The 22,015-nt window shown below is 37.8% G+C and overlaps 1 protein-coding gene across 12 annotated transcripts in view; it reads left to right on the top strand.

Annotated features, from left to right (window-relative positions):
- The window catches only part of ZFPM2 (zinc finger protein, FOG family member 2), a 466,093-nt gene that overhangs the window by 149,767 nt on the left and 294,311 nt on the right, over nucleotides 1-22,015 (top strand). The window contains exon 1 of one of the 12 annotated variants that reach the window (XM_082235504.1): nucleotides 18,963-19,103. The exons of the other annotated variants lie outside the window; for them this stretch is intronic. The gene's annotated coding sequence lies outside the window, so the exon portion shown is untranslated. Of the gene's footprint in view, nucleotides 1-18,962; nucleotides 19,104-22,015 lie in introns of those variants that run through there. 12 annotated transcript variants of the gene reach the window in all.

Consider the following 22,015-nt stretch of genomic DNA (forward strand, 5'->3'; position numbering starts at 1 on the left):
AAAATATTTATGTAAATGTCACCACTAGCAAAATATTCTTAACGCCTTAATTACAGACTACAGTACTTTGTTTTGTACTGTGCTTTGTTTCTACAGTACTTCAGCAAGTAGGTTCTGAAGTCTATGCTGTTTTGACTCATTGATGAGGCACCCGGGGTTTGGTCTATGTAAATGTAATGAACTTCAGTGATCAGCAGTTTTAATACGTTTGTTGGAAAGAACTTAGGAGTGCATGTTCAGATCATTTATGGACAAGACACTTTTTTTGCAAGTGTACATATGTCAAAATGGTTACTTTGTATCCTAGTGTAGGTCTTCACCGTTGTGTGTTCTAAGTGCTGGCCACATCACTATTGTATATGGTGTCAGGTTGTTGCTTGTTCTGTGCTCACAAGTTTCCTCCTAGTTATCAGGAGAGGCTTTTGAGGGGCTGTAGCATGGAGGATGTGTCTGGAAAGCCATGTTGCGTAAGCAAATTTATGGACAGAAACCCTTTATTTGCAAATTTATCTGTAACTGCAAATGTGCTATTTTTCTTCAGAAAGTAGAGCCCATGGATATTTGTTGTATTCCTGTCTGTCACTGTCATCCTGTGATGTGATGGAAGTCAACAGGTAGTATCAGGAAGGGCAATATAGGTAATTTAAAGTTCTATCTATGCTTATAGGCCAGTCTAGTCACACTGACCACTCAGTGTTGGACATAATCAGTCTTTCACTTTGGTATAAGTATGGGAATGTGTGTGATAACTGACTATTAGGCTCCAAGAATCAATGGTGTATGTTGTTAAGGTGCCTTTGAAATCATTTTGGTTTATCTTAGATGGCCTTTCAATGTCTGTTTGAATTTATTTCTTTAATTATTAATAAACAAAGGCCTAATTGTTTGAGCTTCATGAAGTCAAGTTCTAGCAGAATGAGAAGAGGCGGAAAACACCTTGTGCGTTTTTGACATTTAATTAATTTCAAAATTAGCAAAAAAGTGAAAGGAGAAAATTGGAAGAAGGACAAAGAGGAAAAACAACTTAAATCAATTCTACCCAATACTCCAAACTAGAACTCTGTACACAATAACATATTCAAGCAATATAGTTAAAACAAGAAAACACAACTATCAGGCAGGCATCCTAAACTAACAGGAATGTGTAAGCAACATTGTATTCAGTAGTATAGAATTGTGCTGCTACTGTTTTATAAAGAACAGCCTTGTGGCACCTTAAAGACTAATAAATTTATTATGGCGTAAGCTTCTGTAGACTAGAGACTAGAATGAAGTGGGCTATTAAAGAAAAGCTCACATCATAACAAATTAGTTAAGTCTTTTAAGGTGTCACAAGACAGACTAACCCAGTAATCCTGTGGCTAAGTTGTTTTATGAAAATCTGTTTTGCTGTTTTCTTTCTGTAAAAAAAACTGCTATGGGTATCACCTACCAGAAAGTGCAGCTAATAAATACATGAATAAATAAATAAATAAATAAATAAGTGCAACAGCATACCTGCAGCACATATTCTCCAGATATGTGGAACTAGGGATCATGGAAAAGACTCAGACTAGAATTCAGAGGGTTAAAAGCACAGTACTGTTCCATGAGCAGTGAGTTGTTGTGTCTCTGAATCCCAGACATACTTTATTAGGGCAATCCAGCTGGTTTGCTATTTCTATCTCCTCATTATCAACACGCTTATGGTATGGCCTCTTCCCCCTCACTTTCAGTGCCAAGAATTTGGCAGAGACACCAAGCGAGGAGGTCAGAGACTGACTGGGGGAGATGAAGCTGAAAGTGCAACAGAGAGAACCCAGTGGTTAGAAAAACCTAGGAAGGTTTGTTTTTATCATGGGGAGGCTACCACTGTATGGCTCCATTGGCAAACAGTAATTACAGCTCTGTGTAATTAATTACTGAACGACTGATACATTGGGCTTCATTCTCCTGATACTTTATTCTGGTGTTAAAGATGAGGTGACTACATTGATGTCAACAGAGTTAATACAGTACCTATGGCAAAAGATGGGAGAGTGTTGCATTTAATTTCTCCTAACATGATATAGCATTTTCAGTTTTTAATGTGGCTATTTAGAAAAGTGTGTCTTGTTAAAACTTATAGACAAATTGCATATTAGAAGCTTTATGGTATATATTGGATTTGATTCTGCTTGACAGAAAGGAAACACAGAGATTCAGAGGAAGGAAATTAGTGAGAGAAAATACTCTTCTCACATTTCCCATCGTTCTCATTTCAAAATGCATTTATGACACATACCCTGCATTTTTTGGCATTTGGTTCTGGCAGTGATGGTTGTGCCTATTGTACAGTATTTACTGTAAAACAGGAAGTTGCATTCCATATCCTTGTGTCTGTAAAAGAGGAGAGATAGACATACGCTTTCATTTTCTAGAAATGGGGCCATCAGTTTCAGTTCTTTTGCAGTACTGTATATCTTTGTTTTTAAAAGTATATGTATATCCTCCCCCAGAGCTATTGAACAAAACAAAATCCCCACTTCTGTCCTCCCTTGAGTGACAGCTCCCCACCCTGCTTTCATATAATTGTTTTTTCCCCTTCTGTCATGTTAGTGGCTAATTACTATTGGGTGCCATCCAGATCCATTAAAATTAATGGGAATTTTGCCACTGAGTCATCAGTTGGCAGTTATGAACGTGTAGCACTTCTTAAAAATAAAAAGAATTATTTATTATACCGAGATATTGGGTACTGAGTACCAAATTTCCCACTAAGTTGATTCTTTATTCATTTATATAGTACTATCAGTGTGCATGACACTTTACACACTGTAGGAAGACAGGTCTCTGCCCCTAGAAGCTTACAGTCTAAAATTTAATACATGGGGATCAACAGATAAAGGGTAGGGAACTGGAGGAAGGGGTAAACATAGAAGTATGTTAGGCTAAGTTACAGGCAGAGCATGAGAATGAGGGGGTTGTGCCAAAAGGTTCCTCAAAAAAGTTGGGAAAACAAGGCATCTCTTCTTTCACTTCTCAAAGAGTATACCTCTGGACAGATTTTCTGTGTGCCTCTGCATTAACAATACTCAGCATGTAGTGATTTACCACTGGACCTGATGATAAAGATATAAAACGGGTCTAGTTATACCAGATGATGTAGAAATGATGACTCATTTCTTAACCACCTCATTGTTGGACATCCGTCATAAGTTGAAGAAGATCAGCTTGCCTTCTTTAGATACAGGCAACATTTTCAGTGCATTTGAGGCAAGTGTGACTGCTGGTGCGCACACTGTTTTTGGCCTCGGAAGGGAGTGGAACAGGGCAAGGGTACGCGTGCCCCACTGATGCACATGGTGCCTCAGAACACAACTCCCACACAAATGGAGAGTTGCCTGTAATTGGCGCATGAGAGTATGGAATATGAGGTATTCAGTTCAACTTACAAGTGTGAACAGAGTTAGAGAGGGAAGATAGCACTGTGGTTTATTTACAAATAGGAGCACTTTCATTCATTATTGGAATAAGGTTCATGATGCAGTTCAGCCTCACTCCATATTGTGAATTATATAATTTTTCAAATGGGTATTTGAGTAACATGATTGCAGCTAATACAGTATTTTTTAAAGTTGTTGTTTCTTTAACAAATTGTTTAGTATTGTGTGGGGTACTTTTTTGCAACATTGTAGTCTGTTTAAGTTGTAACTTTTTTAAACATTGGTTTTCTTACTGTTATCAGATAAAGCTGAATATAGACCATTGTTTATATGCATTATATAATTATTTAAATATAAAAATACTCAACGAAGGTCTGTGGGGTGGCAACACAAGAACAGGGCTTTTCTGCAGTGGCTCCCAATTTGTGGAATGCTGGCACATGCTTGATAGTATGAACAGTGCGATGAAAGTATAATACAGTGGTCTCAAAAGGTTTCCACAGCTCTAGATGAGCCTGGGAATAGGCTTGTTGCAGAGTATCTGAAAAATATTAAATGTTTTACTAAGTTTAATTGTTCACAAACAAGTAAATACAGGCAGAAAGTAAAAGGGGAACAAAACATTTCTTTAAAAATGATAAATTAATATCAATATTTTACTGGAAGAATGGAACAGCAGAGATGAAATTCTTCTCACTGGGGTCTCTGGTTGCTTCCAGAGCTGAACACCATGAGCACATAAGCAGCATGCAGATAATAGACAAAAGAAAATGAAACACTTCTCTGTGGGCTGGGATTAGAAGAACCAGAAACCTTTAGCAAATAAAGAAGTGTGTGTGTTTGCAATAAGTTTTTGTCTTTGAAAACAGGAGGTGCTGTGTCTATAAAAGCTGATGTTCCTTTTCCATTCTTAACTTCAATGCTACTGCTTATAGCTGTTATTTATATACCATTCTCACTAAACTCATGACACTTCTGCCCTTTCACAACAGACACCTAACAATGGAACAGCTTCAATTAAGAAGCAGAACATCAGCCTCTGGCATCTTATTCTGTTGTTCCATCTTTTTTGCTAGAGAGAATTCATTTGTTTCTTAATTAAGAAAAACACCAATAGCATGAAAAATCTGCTTATGGTACCTGAATGGTAATTAGGTGAAAGGTAAAAAAGAAAACACACATACATTCCAGTACCAGCCAAAATGAACTTGAGCTGATAAAAATGAACTAAACTAGCCTTGCATAAATCGAGACTGAGAGAAGTGTACAGTCATTATGGCTAAGACAATATGCAAACTATCTTCAAAGAAATCAAATTGCTAGAGTGTTTTCATTTGCATGTATTAACTATTAACATAATGAGGAGAAGTGACATTGGACCCGGATTGTGTGTCTGTTCGAATTGATAACTCGGCTGCATCTGCAAACAGGCACCCAAAAATCATGCTAGTAGTCAGATCGGTGTTGAACTCTGAAGTGTGTCTTGGAGCCCTGAACAAACCTGATGGAGTGATGAATGCAAGGCATCCTTTTTGACAATGATTTTGCAGCAGAGTCACTAGCTTCATGCCTTAAAGGTACAGATCTCAGTTGTGAACTTCTTCGTCATGTGTATGGTCATTCATAAAGGGAAAAGGTTAGTATCTGTTTCAATATAAATAAATAGATCCTGTTTCCTGCATTTTATTAGGTAGGCCTTTAATTTATTCTTTGAGAGCCAGTGTTCTGGAAGTTTTATTTTTATGTGGAAGATCAGGGTTTAGATTTTACCCTGCTATGAACTCATTACAACCACTGTGGGAAAATTACACCTGCCACTCTCTATTCTCCATCAATAATATGAGAATGTTTGCTTGTTTGTTTGTTTAAGTATATGTAATCTGCCTTTCTATGACAAATCTTTTTTAAAAATCACAAAATAAATTAATATAGAATCCTAACACTAAAAAATTAATGAAACAACAGCAATAAAATATCATAAAAACCACATATGGCAGGGTTTAAATAAAAAACACCTGCTGAAACAAAGCAGTTTGTTCCATAATTTTGATACCACAAATTAAAAGACACTTTTGTCTGTCACCACCACCTGGACTTCTCCTGGTGAGGAGACATGAAGTCAAATGAAAGACAGTAATACATGAGATACCTTGTTACCAGGCTGTTTAGGACTTTAAAGGCTATAGTCAATGCCTTGAATTGGTCACCAGTAAAGCTATAAGATTTTTGGAATAATGTGACTGGCCAGCTAAGCCCAGGCATCATCTTTCCATGGCATTTGAACCAATTTAAGTACCTAGACTTTCAGCCCCTCATAGAATTGTGGAATCGTAGAATTGTAGAGTTGGAAGGTACCCTTAGTTCAACCCCAGCAATGCTGGCCATTAATCCATGATGAAAGTGAATAGAGCGTGAACAACTGAGGTTAGATCTGATTTTGCCAGGTAAGGAAGAAGCTGGCAAAGCATACTGAATTGGTAAAGTAATTCCTGTCCGCTGCTGTCCCCTATGTATTAATAAGTGAGTGCAGGAATAACAGCAACCTGCCTCATAGCATGGTGTAAAATCACGCAGAATGAAGATTGCAAAAGCACTTTGCAAATTAAAAGTTTTGTTGAAATGATAAACAATAGTATTATTTACTTTCCTTATTTATGCAGTAAGTAATCCTCTATATTGCCTCTTTCAGTAGCATCTTCATGCATGAAAACATTGTCAATAAGCACCTGATCAAGCCAGAGCAAAATGCTCAGTTCAATTCTGGCTTTTGGCTTGGCTAATTAAATGGCTGTTTACAGAGTTCTTTTAAAACATTTGTGCAATTACAGTTACTTCCTCAGACACTTAAGTATTACAGTGATGTGGCCTTATGTTTAAATAATTGGCATATTTTTGAATACATTTTTCTTTTAAAAAATCCTTCCTAATCAATCCTTTTCGTTCTTTTAAACTGGAAGTCTTATTTCAGTTTATGGTCTGTTTTCTTTGGCTGCACACAACTGTAAAGTTAAAAGGAAGAAAAGTAGTTGCTTTTGGAAGGGGTGCATAAAAAAATATGAGATATATTAACTGAAATTATCCTGGATATTCAGGCCACATGATACAGAGATAGCTCTGGGGAGTAGATACTGGCCTGGTTTAGTGTGCAGATACAATGCTTTTAGTATGGAAGTTTTCTGCTGTCCCACTTTTCCCATCTGCCTTGAGACTTTGACAAAATGGTGGCAACCTATGCTTTATTAAAAAATCCGTGTTTGAATTCCATCTGTGACAGTAAACAGGCCTTCCAGAGGGCAAGAAGGATTTCCCCCATGGCTGTACCTGATTGCTTTGTGCATCTGTTGGTTAATCTAAAAACTGAACACTCATGCTGCAGCAAAGAGCTTGAATTCTAGAAATATTTCCCCCTATTATTTGTGAAAGAAACCCATCAGCCAGGCTTTTATAAGTTAAAATAGGGGAACATCTGTGTAGCTCATTACTTTGTATACAGTGATCACAATACAGTAGTAGCTCATATATGCAAGGAATGCATGTGCAGTTTATATTTAAAAAATGTAACATATGTACCATATTTCATATTGGAGGACGTGAAAATGCTTTTCATTAATAGATTAGATATTGGTAGCATGGTGTAGCAGTGTAGCAAAACACAAACTGTTTTGCATTCATTAATGGCTCACAGAACAGCTGTGGAGTTTTATATGTTGTCCATAAGGTGCGCTACTGTGAAAAGTAGGTTTCTGTTTATTTTTCCTTAGCCCAGAGAAATACTTAGCAGTATATTAGGGTGTTTATATAAGGTTATGACTGTTAGGCTTATTAAAGTACAGGGTACAAGTTGGCTTCTATTATTTTAAAGAAGCTTTCTATGATTATTCCATAAGGTCGCTTTTTGGTCAGAATTCTTATTAGAACTTGTTGGATTTTAGACAGAATGTTGATATTTAACCTTAGACCCCAAGCAACCGCAGTCAAAATACAACCTCGGGCTGTAGTCCTGTTTACACTTATCTGGGGTTAAGCCCCACTGAATGCAGTAGAACTTATTTTTGGTGAAACATGCACAGGCTTACTTCGTCAATCCTCTCAACATTGTGCAGGGGCCAAGAAAATAAATGGCAATTGTGTCTGATTTAGAATTCATTTACATTGCACCGTCTGTTGTGCAAGAAGAAGAAATGTAAAGACCTTCAAGTGTGTCTCTGTGGCTTAAATGTACTTGAATTTCTTGGCGCACATTTGCTCGATGAAATACTATTTGTTTAGTAAAATGCATTTTAATATGGAATTAATATAGAGTAAATGGCACTAATGTGAATACAGTATTATTGTCTGACAATAATAATATAGCCTAATAGTTATTTGAGACTCAGAGAATAATCTGATGGCACATGACATGAATGAGCTGCCGAGACTAAGGAGTCTGATCCTGAGAAGTATCCAGGTGTGAGATCGCTTCCCAAGCCGTCACAAGCTCCTCGGTGGAATAGTGGAATATAAATTTTAACAAATTATATTACTTACAAGGTTATAAATGAGAACTCATTCCGTATTAAAAAACCCACAAATTTTACTTTGTGGTTTTTTTGTTCATGAGCTATCTGTTGGAAAAAGAACAAGATGAAAAACTCTTGACTAAGGGCTAACAATTCTAATGTAAAAGGCACAGGGCCTTTGTCAACATATATTTGAAAGATACCAGTAGGATGACCATCAAGTGAGCAGTCAGCTGTTGACTTTGCAGGAGTATGGGTTTATTTTGCTCTCACAAGTTTTATGCACATGAGATCTCAGTGAATCTCAGTGTGGAAGTTCAGGGTGGAGGGGGGAATCAGATGTTGAGGGAGGGTAATTTTAGATGATGCATCTGTGCAAGTGTGAGTAACTGAGAAAGCACATAGCAAAACATACTGTGGAAAAAAAGAATATTATTTATTATTTTATTAGTTATACAAATTTGCCTATATTTGATGATCCTGATTTAGTTCAGGACAGAAAATGAGACATTACTATTGATCTTTAGTTATCATGGAAGGTATGCACTGGTTTGGTATCCATTTTTGGCAAAAAGAATTATGAGAATCAAGATGTCTTGAAATATCTAAGTACCATGCTTCTCGTCTGACTTCTGGAAATTAGCCCCCAAAAGTCCGAAGTCCAAAGCTCTGCTATAATATGTGTATGTATGTATACCAGTTCCAACCCACAGGAAGTGGTCCTAAGCAACCATTAAGTTTTATGCTAACAAGGAATGTTTATTTTTCCGCTTTGAAGGACTAATATTATTTGGTTATTTCTTACAAAACCTTTCTCAGTGTTGAATAACTCTGTGCTAAGTAATATTGTAAAATAATTTTAGCATGACAAGTTATTTCTGCTCAGTCGCTATACTGAATCTTTCTACTCACTCCACACATAGTTTAATTGTGGCTTTGATTTTATTACATAGATTTGCAGTGATCACTATGGAGTATATATTTATGCTGGTTGAGCTTCAGTTGATTTTCATATTTAGCCTTCACTCCCCTTTTCCAGAAGCCTACTGTGAACATTCTCTCATTTTGATTACTTACTGTTTTTCTGTTTATCTGTTTACTATAAGGCTTCTTTTGCTGACACATCAATTTAAGATTATTATTGAAATGTATGACCTGGGCTGGGGGTAGGGTATTCATCTTTCGGCATCTTGTTATTACCTTTTTTAGATGTTTACAGTTAGGTTTCTTTGCATCAGGGACGCGGGTGGCGCTGTGGGCTAAAGCCTCAACGCCTAGGGCTTGCCGATCGAAAGGTCGGCGGTTCGAATCCCCGCGGCGGGGTGCGCTCCCGCTGTTCGGTCCCAGCGCCTGCCCACCTAGCAGTTCGAAAGCACCCCCGGGTGCAAGTAGATAAATAGGTACCGCTTACCAGCGGGAAGGTAAACGGCGTTCCGTGTGCGGCTCTGGCTCGCCAGAGCAGCGATGTCACGCTGGCCACGTGACCCGGAAGTGTCCCCGGACAGCGCTGGCCCCCGGCCAATAAATGTGAGATGGGCGCACAAACCCCACAGTCTGTCAAGACTGGCCCGTTCGGGCAGGGGTACCTTTACCTTTTTACCTTTCTTTGCATCAGCTAGTCTTCCTTGAATATCAGTTTTACACATTAATGATATGGTGTTCTCGTTCATCCAAAACAGCCGATAAAATGGTAAGAGTGATCCTGGGCTATACCACTTTATACTGCCAGGTGGGTAGTTTTCTGATACTTTTCATATCAGAAAAATGCTACTCTAGTACTGACAGCTAAATTTTCTTTTGAAATACTGTGATTATCTTACTACAAAAGATGCACCATCTGTAGGTGGCCACCCTATGACATGTATATCCTAAATGTTAGACAGGATCAGAAAGGACTAAGGATCTGTCTAAAATATTATAGAGTTGGAGCAGAAGGTGTTCTTGCTGTCTTCTATTCTGCACTGTTGCCTGTTTCCTGGTTCAGTAGACAAAATAGCCAGTGGCGGCATTATTTTAAAAATAGACTGGGAGTCCATTTCAGGATGGGAAAGTATGCCTGAAAGAGAGATAATTATATATTTCACATTAATGATCCTAACCCATCTGCTCATAAGATCTTACAGAGAGTCCTCCTGGATCAGACCAAAGACTCAGTTGTTCCAGCATCCTATTTTCACAGTTATTTAATGAGATGCCTGTGACAATATCACTCTCCCGTTTGTGATCCCCAGCCTTTGATATTGGAGTTAGTAGCTAGTGGTCACTTTATCTATTATGTAACTGGCTAATCCTTTTTAAAAGCACTCAGTTTGGTAACTTTCACTGCCTCTTGTGGTTGTAAATTCCATAGTTTAACTAAATGTTATGTGAAGAAATACTTATTTTCATCTGTCCTGAATCACCCAGCATTCTGCTATCATCCTGGATCACCCAACATTGGTTAATACTGAGTTCTAGTATTACAAGAGATGGAGAAAAACTTATCAGAAATAAATCCTTTTCAGTTTGATAGGATTAACAATAAGTTTGCAGCCTTATTTTAATGTCCAATTTAGGATTCAGTTATATTTTATATGGTAAAATGCCTTTTCTAAGTAGCAACAGGGGTTAAAGCAGGTCTGACTACCTTTCTATGAAAATCACACCAAGGCACACCAAGGGAGCACACCAAAAGTCTCTTTGGACTTTACTCCATTTAATTATGAAGTTTTACACTACTAGCCTGATGAAGTACAAGCTAGGAGCTGTTTACCATCTCAGCTGTTGTTTGTGTGAACTACTAGGCAACCACTGGTATACTTTGTAGTTGTGATGTAACAGTTTTTCATTATTAGGAGTTTTGTTTGCTTATTGCTTTAGAAAAATTGCTTTTATAACTCTCCTCTTGTTTGTTTTGTTTTCTTGCAAATGTTCATAATGCATTATGTCTGTCTATTTTTAAAAACCATGGGTTTGGTATTTGCTGTTTAAAGAATTATTTAGACTTCTAGTCCTTTGATACTACCTTTTAGTCATACAGGTTGACTTTAAGATAGCTGGTTGCATGTGTTAATTTATGTCCAATAGTCCAACAAGTGGTCTAAGTGCAACCCACGGGTTCTGTGTTGAAGTACTCTTGGGACCACTTGGTATGAAAAGTTGGACTGCCCTGGTTTATGTTATTCTTATGAGCACATGTACGTATTTTGAGCTGCTAGCCCCATGTTCCCGAAGTATGGGAACTGTTCAGCATTATCAACCCTATAAAGCTAAATTCCTGCCACATAGGATTTTGATCTGTTTAGTCTCACCTAAGAGTAGCTTTTACAAAGGACTCGGAGGGCCTTAGGAAGAAGAAAAAGACAGAAAGTTGGGAGTGGCTAGGCTCAGGGAAGAGTATGCTGGATTTAAGTTTACTTTTTAAACTTTATTTAGTAGTTAAGCACCCATCATTTCAAGTTGAGTTGCTGGCAGAAATCAGTTTGATTTTCTGATGTGTATAGCCTTCTGCTGGCATTTCCCCTAAATCTTCCTTGTGTCCAACTCTGGCCAATTTATTTTCCATGGTGGGGTGGTAGAAATTGGATATATACATATATTATTGTACAAGCTAAGTGGAGGGGAAAACAGAGACAGAATACACATCAAGTAGACATGTGAATATGGATGTCTGTCTGTCAGCACTGCATTCCTCTTAATGAAATGTACATAGTCAAAAAACTTGGAAGGTATCTCAGGTCAAGTCTCAAGATACAGTCTGCTGCATAGTTGACTGTGCATCCTTCTGTCAACCAGTGACCATGCATGTATCACCCTACTGATATAATTTGTGCCACTTTGCATAATTCCTTTTTAAGAGGGAGAAACCAACAGCAGTGTCTGCATGTGCATAAGTTATTCATGAAATAAAGGAAATCTGATATATTTCCCAAACTCTCCACATATATTTAAAAGTGTAGAGAAGCAAAGTGAGGAAATTAAGTAAGAGATACTACACATTTCTAGTTTTAATATTTGCTGACTCATTTAATCAGATTCAAATATTTTTGTTTTCTTTGAGAATAATTGTTTTTTAAAAAAATCATTTTAACACCCAAAAGTAATGTAAACAGGGGCTTTAAAATCTGTTGGTTTAAGCTGCTATCTGGTGCACAGTTGTGTCCTTCTAAAGCCACTAATGAAAAAGGTGTATAAAATACTTTGTGAAGAGCTGGAATTACTCAGCTAGTCTAGAAGACTGGCATTTAAAATAAGGAATATGATCATCCCATGCAAAACAGTTCAAAAGGTTTCATGTACTTCGAAAAGTGCAGTATGGAACAACAGTTTTTTTCCAGATGAAAAACACCCTTTTTACAGAAACCCAGATGCTTCCTTTAGGTTCTTCTTCCTCTTGCTGTTTCCAACAGATTTTCCCAGATCACTTCACTGCCACCTTTTAACTTCATATTGTATCCACTTGTTCAGGATCCTGGTAGATTTTACCCATTGGATTCACAACCTTGTCCTGTGTGTTTGGCTGGCATTCTGCAGCCTTCAGATTGACCAAGCCTAGAAATCTGCTCTTTCAGACGAATTGCCTCTGATTGTGAACCTGCAAAGCTCGCTTTTCCACAGACACACACAGCCTTCCAGCACAGCAGTGCTACTGCGCATCACATTCCCTAAAATGATGGAGACTAGAGAACCCTTGGAAACCCTTGTATCCTGGAATTGCAGGAAGGGTGATCCCCAATTTGTGATACCTGTCTTGTCATGACCTTTTATGTGCTAAGAACCTTCTTTGGATAGAAAAGGGAATAAGATTTACAATATTGACCCATGCGATTAGCTGACAGCCTGAAGCCTCCAGCATGACCTAGCTTAGAAGTCTAGCATTTTTTCCTTTACTTAACAGAGCACTCATACCTGACCTTCATGCTCAGTCTCTTCCTTCTCAGTTCCCATCACTAGCCTCAGGGACTCAGAAGAAGAGGATGCACTGTCCAGATCTAGATCTGCGGGTGGCTACCTTTGGTCCTGCCCCTGCCCCTGCCACCTGCCTCCCTTACTCTGACTCCACGTGAGTCCCCAGACTGATCTAGATTATGAAGTCTAACTTGTACATTTTATATGAAGTACTGAAATAGCATGCATTCCACCTTTTAAAAAAATGTTTATATGCATGCGATAAAACAAGTTCCCTCAAGGGAAGCAGAAGGGGTTTATTCTTATCCATTACAGTGAAATCTCATAGTTTCAAAGAGGATCTAATTAAAAAACAAAAACAGTTCTTTTCGGTTAAGGTTACATTCTAACTGAGCTGATTAATGGCGGCTAACAAATGCTTTTTAAATGACTTATCAAAGTGAATTACTATTAATATATTAATATTAAATAGTTTTGTCTGTCTTATACAAAACATGTGTATAACAATTCTGCAATCCATCACAGAGCTAGGTGCACATAAATCCTATCAATTTCACTGGGAATTAACTGCAGTCCTAAACACATTTGCTCAGAAGTTAGTCCCATTGAGCTCAAGGGGCTTATACAATATTATGTGTTTTTAGCACTGTGACCTAGGGCTGAAATACTTAGTTTAAAGTATTAATTTTGAGCAATCGTGTTTAGATTGGGCTGCTAGATTGCAGCTAATGGTCACAATCCAGTACCATCTGCAAGTTTTAACCGATAGCTGACTCAGTTTCCCAGTTTCTAGTTTTCCATAGTTTACAAAAGAGGAGACTTGATTGTCATTTGAGCATCCTGTTATTTAAAATCTTCAAGGTTGGTCTTGTTTGGATTATGTTCCCATGCTGGTTCAAGAAAATAAGGTTAAAATGTTGGCAAATAATATATAATTATTATTTATTTGAAAGATTTATACCCTGCCCCTTTATTAATCGTTACACCAAGACAGAAAATAATAAATTAGACAATATTAATGTATACATCAACAATAAAACAATAACCAAACTCGGTATAGAATAAAAAAGTGAGACATTTAAAATACTGGAGATTTGTGGAAGAGCTTTGTCCTTGAGCTATAACAACATTGGTTAAGGGGAGGGCATTTCGCAAATGTGATGCTGCTACCTACATTTAGGGTCAAACCACACACTTCATTAAAACATCTGCTTGCCTGTAAAGTGGGGATGGAAGTTCTGCATTTTATATCAAAATGAACACAGAGAGCAAAATCTGACTCCTCTCCAGCACCTTACCTTGTTGCATTTGCCTTCTCCCAGCCCAAAAGCGAGCCTTGGATTGGATATGATGTGATGGGATAAGAAAACTTAAAGTAAGACCTGTAGAACATGGTGGGATCTGTCCTTATCTATCTCTGAATTTATTTTTCACTCATATATACCGGTAAGTCTTTTGCATTCAGAAAACTTTGATTAGTTCCTATGGAGCATGCATTCTAGGTAGTCATCAGGTCCACACTACTTCACTTCAACATGCATTAAGAACTCCCAGATCATTTGAATGATACAGTATTATCCATGCACTTTTATAAATTCTTTTTAAAAATGGCTTCAGAATGATTTATTATGTTGCTTATTTTACTTGATTTTTAGAGTGTTTTGATTTTCTTAATCAGTAACTTTTGATTTGTTAGTTGCTCTGAGAATCCTGCAAGGTTGAAGAGTCAGATATAAGCACAATAAATAAATGAACTACCTGCCCAATTAAATAAAATAGATACATTTAAGGCATCTTAAAATATACTATTTCCATGCTTAATCAACCGTGGTATTTATTGTTCATTGTTTTTTGCTGAGGTTCACTGCCCTATTCAGTTTTCATTCCAAATATATTTGGTAAAAAGGAGAATCTCCTTATATATTTTTATTCTGCAGAAGATGCAATGAAGTATTTAAAGGGGGTTCCATCTGCACTTTAGTTTACAAACATCATTTGAACTTGTTTAATGTGGTTATCTTGCAAGTATCAGCAAACTCTGACCCAGCAATAAAAAAATAAAGGAATTGCTTTTTCTTTCTTTAAGTGTATTGTTTTGGGTTGATTGTGCCATTTAATTCTGGTGATCATTCCCCCTCTGGATGTAGCAGGCTTTAAGCCAAGTGAACTTTCAGTAGCAATTCCAATACATGAATGTTAAAATGAGAGTGATGTAAAATATGGATGCTAGTGTTTCTTTTTATATTTTGGAAGAGGAAATGTGATTAAGATATACTAAAAGGAAATCTATACAAATGCGGCAAAATTGTTAAAATATTCAAATATGCCATATTGTAACAAGGAAGCACAGTAATGCACTGAAATCAGCAATAGAACAGCTGTGTTTTAAAGGACAGTACTTTGAATGTCACTTGACAATTTGCTTTCAATTAGAAGTAATTTACAGGAAGATGCCCACAAGCTAATCTTTACAGGATAATTAAGTTCCATTTTCTTTACTTTTAATTAAAAAGCAGAAAAGATTTAGCTGATCCATAAAAAATGTTCTGTTTAAACATTCATCAGACTTCACACTCTTTTTTTTGTTATTTGTTGTAGCAGATGTTATCAAAACTGCAGTCTGCTCTGTTTTAAACTCAGAATACTTGGTAAGTAGGATGCAGAGTTGCAGTAGGCGTGTACAGCTGAGGTATGAGCACTGAACATCTGTATTTTTATATAGTTCCCTGAATATTATTTTCATTACTGTGATGAAAAGTAAGTCAAGCGCCATCAATGTGTGCAGAAAAGTACATTTATGACAGATGCCTTGTTTTTATTGTAATTTATTTTCACTTTCCGCAACGTTAATACCATTAACGTATACCATTGCTGTACTTTAGAAAATGTGAAAAACACATTCAAGTTAGAAATTTTCTTAAATACTATTTTAGCTGTCTAAAAGCAAACTTTCATAGTTATCCTATTTTGTATATTTTTATGGTCCAACCCCAATACAGAGGTGCTTAAGGGAGGGAGGATTGACTTTTGTAGCAAAGCGATCTCATAAGCACATGCTGACATCACACATTTTTTTTCAAGGATGTTGTTATGTTACTACAGGCACTATAGCACCACAGTGATCCATGCAGATACTGTTTGTAGGATTCACCTAACCAGCCCCATCAGAGGATACCTGTTGAACTTAATAATATAACGCAGTAATGGCTAACTTAAGGTGGTTGATTTCAATGGGTCTACTTTGAGTATGACTCAATCAGATACCACTTAAAGTTTTTAATTGCAGTGTGCTTTGTGATCTTTATGCTACGCTCATTGTCACAAAAATGTTATTTTCCGGTCACTGTTACTCCCATTTTGCAGTTATCAAGTCTGTATTCCTGGCTGAAGTGGAATTTGAACATAGTTCTATATGAGGTCAAACTACAACACAGTCTACTGCAATGCATTGGCTCTTTTGAAAGATAAGCAGAATGTACATGTTGGAAAAGGGATTGTTGTTTGAACTCCCAGTATAACATTTTGAATATGTTGTTCAAAGGCTTTTCCATAACCGTGCTGTATTATGAGGCACAGTGATGGCTTCCTACTTTTCTCAGTCTCCCAGGCCCTAAAGACACCTGAGATTTGGTACATAGCCATGCTGCTTGGTATCTGTTGGTGAAGTTGCTTGGTATCTGTTGGTGAAGTTAGCCTACCTTTTCCCCAGAATGGGAATCAAGGCAGCTTACAGATCAAATAGAAACAGCTAAAAACATGGAAGAAACCTGCAGTGTCTTACTCTTGGAAATGAATTTGTTGCTTTGATCAGTTGTAGCACTGTTTGTAGCTTATTGGAGGGCAGGTGTCTCACATCTTCTCCCTGTCATGTCTAGAATGTATGCATTTCTTAAGGTTGTGCTGGTGTAAGCAGGGAAGGCAGCAGCAGCAGCACATTAGGGGAATTTTGTAGGGTGCATGCTTGAATTCACAAAAGTTAGCATTTTCATTATTCTTCCAAAACACTTTCTCAATTTAATTGTTCAGATAATGCAACGTATAGCTCTGAAAATAATGGAATATGTACAGTTTGACAGGGCTTAGAATGTGTTTCAAGGGTTTCAGTGAGATGGAACCAAATCTTTCCTTCCATGAATAGAAGGGGCAGAGGCAGATTTAGAATATCCTGCAATGCAATTCAGGTTGTTCCGGAAGCTTTCCCAGCACTCCAGAACTTGGGGTTCAGGGGGTTACAGGAGGAATAGGAGCCAATATATGAGAGTTCTCCATTCCATGAGAAGACCTGGATCCAACCAGAATTTTCTTCATTTGTCTTACTAAAGGAATGTAAGAATATTCTGTGACTTGAATCTTCTTCATTTGTCTTACTAAAGGAATGTAAGAATATTCTGTGACTTGAGGGGGAAATAACATTGGTCATTAATCTATTAATAATTGTATCCTGCTTAGTAACTAGGGATGGCATTTATGGGCTTCACTATATGTGGGCTCAATTCAAAGTGCTGTTTTGGACTTTTAAACCCATCTTGGCTTGGGACCAGAGTATCTGAATGATACTTAAGGTCCCTCTCATCAAAAGCCCTTCCTTGCCAACTGAGGTACCACCATCCATCCCTTTTGTCCAAGGAGGTCAAGGTGCTGTACTTGATTCTATCTTTTCCCATTGTATCTCCACAACAACCTTGAGAAGTAGGTTAGTCTGAAAGAAGGTAACTGGATCAGGTCACCCAGTGAGCTTCATGAGTGAATGGGTGTTTGAACCTGGTTCTCCCAGGGACTAATCTGGCACTCTAACCACTACACCACACTGGTATGGTGGGTGGCTGACAGGGAAAGGCATTCTCAGTTGTGGAGTGCTTTCCCTAGGGAAAGTTGCCTACTCTGATGCCACTTTGCAATTAAGATTATTTTTTCAGACCTTTCAATTTGATAAATTTTTATATTCGCTGGGTTTGTTTTTATGCTGCTTCTGGTAATTTTTACTATTTTTAGTATATTTTTGCACATTTTCAATTTTCTGTGTAAGATTCATTTTTTATACTTTACATTTTGTAATTGGCCCAGAACATTTTACCGAAGAGTGGGGTATAAATTCCTCAAGCTAGCAAATATATAAATAAATGTTATCCTCAACAGTTAGTCAGGAGGTAGTGATGAGTCCAAGGTTGTCCAGTAAGCTTCACAGCTGAGCAGGAAGTTGAATCTAAGTCTTTTCCAGTTTTAGTGAAACAGTGTGGAGCAAGCTCATGAGGCAACTATTATAAACATTGCCATTTTCTTGGCATTGCAGTGATTTTATTTGATTGTATGAAGTGTATCTTTGCAAGATCAGACTTTATTTCAAGGCTTTGGGAATAAATTTTGCTCTCTTGAATGTATAGTTGAGCAATGCCATTTGATATAATAATCCTTAATTAAATGCAATTCCTCCAGCAAATGAATTGCTGGTAATAACTGTATTTAAAAATAACTTTGTATCCTAAATCTACCTTGTGCAGTTTTTCAATTTTGTGTTACAAGATGTCTCAAAGTGTGACTTGTCTGATTGGGAAAGCAGGGAAGTGGGAAGAGGGGGGGCTAATGGAATTCAGACAAGCAATAATTAGTAGGCCAGGAAGTAGGGCAATTTTAAAAATGATTCATGGCAAGTAGGAATGAGACATTTACATTCTAAGAATTAATTATGGGAGTTGTCTAAATTATGAGTGGAAAGCAGAAGTGCAGGGAATAGAATGTGGTTCAGAGACAATTTCATATATTACACTCTGTGCAAGAGATTAGTAAAGATTTTTTGATGCAGATCATTCATTAGAATACACTTTAGAAAGTGGAGTTTACAGATTTCAGGCTTGCTCTACACACACACACACACACACACACACACACACACACACGAGCCCATCAACTCAAGCCCGTCACAAAATGGCAGCTTGAGGGTGGAACCAGTCAAAGAATGTCAGTTTGTGGAAGGACCAAGTAATAAAATAGCAATTCACAGGCACAGCCAGTCATGATTATGAGTCATGTGCTGGGGTGCCCTTACCTGTAAAAGTACAAATTCTTTTCAGAGTTACTGTAGAACAGACATTCTAATGTTAAACTCTTAACATGTAGCAGGAGGACTATAAAAAGCCATGGTCACAAGCCACTAATTTATGTTTCTGTTTTACAGCTGAGGAATGCTAAGGCTCAGATAAGGGATTAACCCAAAGCAAGCCACTGAATCCATGACAGAAAATTATCAATTTTGCTGGGTAGCAAGAAGTCTCAGCAATATACAACTTGAAGAATGAGCTAAAATTGTATGTTTGAAGTGAGTATCCTGTACAGCGATTCACTGAAAATGCTGTGGGTCTTAGGTCAACCCTGCAAAACAGCATCAAGAGAAGTTCATTTTTCATTTGGAAGATAATCATTTCTGCTGTTAGCGATGTTCAGGGATAAGTGCCAATCCTTAAGTAGCCAAAATGGCACCATGCATGCACAAGAGAGAAAGTTCAGGGTCTGCAGAAGTACAGATCATATTTAAGGTGCTACAACCCACTTAAGGGGGCAAGAAATCCCCCAAACAACATGGAAAACCAAGGACAAGGAATGGAATGGAGGGCATGCCTGTCTAGCTGGAACCCTGAGCAGGAGCACTCCACACTGGAATGTTTTGTTGCAGGTCTCAGTTGTTCCAAGTATAAACACCATCTCTCTCACATACACATCTATCAGACCCACACATGAGGAAACCTAAATGCACTCTTTTATCCTCTGTCACATGCATCTCCAGACAGACATGTGCATACTCTCTCTTACCTTCATGTGCACATTCTCAAAAAAGAATATTATATTATATCTCATACACACACGCTATGACATGCAGACATGGGCTATAGACACACAGAGAGATGCAGGATATCAATTCACACTACTTACTTACTAATTCTATTGTTGCTGCTGTTAGAATAGGATAGTGTAGGTAGGCAGGCAAGTAGTGCTGACCTGAGGGACAGACAAGAAGCAAGTAGGCTTTATTGACTGCCCACCAGGACTGAGCCAATTGAGTCATGCCAGCTGGGTGAGTACATGGATTGGTGGATGAGCTGCCTAACATGAGCACAAATGCTTCTCTTCCTGCTGCTCCCACTCCCACTCCGAAGCCAGGAGAGATTTTGCAGGTGATTAAGCCCCAAACTCCTCCCTCGCATGTTCCAACTAGCCTGTCTCCTCAGCCACATGCAAACAGGTGGCCTTGTGAGTATCCATGGGCCTGGCTTTCCTAATGTCCAGTTGCTCCCTCCTTTGGCTAAACTAGGCAAAGGGATGGGCTTCTATGAGTTAGAAAGGAAATAAGCTGTCAGTTGGCAACAGCTGGCATAGACGATTCAGACTGTACAATCTTGGGCAGTAACTCCTGGGACTGGGCTCCCCCCCCCATGATTATTATCATTATTGTTATTATATTTCTTTCTACCCTGCGTTTTCGCAGACTAGGACTCAAAGTGGCTTACGCAAATTAAAACAACACAGATAAAATACAGAAAGCTAAAAACATATAAATGATAATAGTTTAATTCAACTATAATAGATTTAAAACAATATGAAAACAAATTATTAATATACAGATAGTAGAAAGAACACAGCACTATTAAAAGACAGATCTCAGAGCCCAGGCAGGTTCATATGGGACAATATGGTTCTTCAGATAGCCTGGACCTAAGCCTTTCAAGTAGCTAAAGTATGTATGTGCACACATGCCAAAAAGAAGCAGTTGCCACTTCTGTGTAGGCAACACATTTTAAAATGATATAGATGAGCTTGTAACAGACTTAGCAACATTTGTTGGTTCACCATAACCCAGCCTGCAGTTGACCGTGATTGCTGTTCTATTTGCTCCAGGATTAGAGTGTTGTGTCTATTGTAAGAGCGGAAGTCAGATTGCCTATCTAATCAAATATCATCTATGAAATATGTGCTTGGTATGTCTTGCTGGATTCAGATATTCTGAACAAAACCAAGAACAACAAATTTGGTTACTATCCAGCTAAAGTTATTTCTTATTGTTGTAAACTCGTGTGCTCTACTTATTTATTCTTGGTACAAAACTGATTATTTTACACTGTTGTTTTGTCTAGCCATCTTTATAAACTGTAACAGACAGGGAGAGAACCCTTGAAAAATATTTATTTTAAAGTAGAATTAAAGTGCCATAAGCCTAGTTTTGTATTTAGGGGGGTGGGAATGGTTGCCTCCACAAACTGCAACCATCAGATTTTCTGATATGGATTAAGAAGTTGTTTGGTAGTTTAGAATTCAGGGAACAATTTTTGATTTTTTAAAAAACAAGCATTTAGTAATGTGCTCTTGAAATGAGGAAGCTGCCCCAAACAGAAGGTGCTGGAGGCTTTTCTGTGGGTTATAGGTAGGTTTTGCAGGTACTTTGGTAAACTTGGAACTTTCATAATAAGCAACTAAAAACAAAACAGAGTTGGTGGCATTTGCTAACTAATAAATTTGCTAACTATTGGATAGCTTTGTTATGCTACCTATTTGTATTATTAGTGCCTTTTTATGAGTAGACAATCTTGTGTGCTTTATTTCCCTCCTGCCAAGAATATTTTTCTGTTTTAGGCGCATAACAAGAAATTTAAAGAAGGGGCGGGGGGCAGGATCAGAGGGAGTCTGGAGAGGACTATATAGGAAGGCCTCTTCATAGTTGAGGAAGAGGATAAAGTGAGGCCTTGTTAGAGCAGCCATCTTGGGGGGGGGGAGCATTCCCTGTTGCCTTTCCCTTTAAAGGTATAATATAGTTCTTGGGATCTTTAACATAGAAGCAATCTTCACATTCTGCCAGCCTTTAAATACTTCACCATTTCATTCATGAAAAGAAATAATTGCACTTCTGCATATGGGACCCCTTTGATGAGATGTGCTCCTTTCTTTATGCTCATTCTTTATTTAAGAAGCTCATATAGTAAATCAGATGAACAGTAATGATGATACTTCAGCCATGCATTTCCCTCCAGAACCTTTGATTTTGCTATGACAGGCATTTATTTTCCTGTTCTCTAGCATCCTATTTTCTTGGTCATCTTCCCGCCCCACTCTCAAAATGGCATTGCGGGGTCTCTCTCTCTCTCTGTCATTCTCTTTGTCAGACATCTCTGCAGGAATTCTTCATTACTTCCAAGTAAGTGGTCCAATTTTCTTAGCACTTTAAAATAGTGTATCTCTCTC

Source organism: Podarcis vaucheri (genome assembly GCF_965113315.1).
Source record: "Podarcis vaucheri genome assembly, chromosome: 8".
NCBI classification, from domain to species: Eukaryota; Metazoa; Chordata; class Lepidosauria; order Squamata; family Lacertidae; genus Podarcis; species Podarcis vaucheri.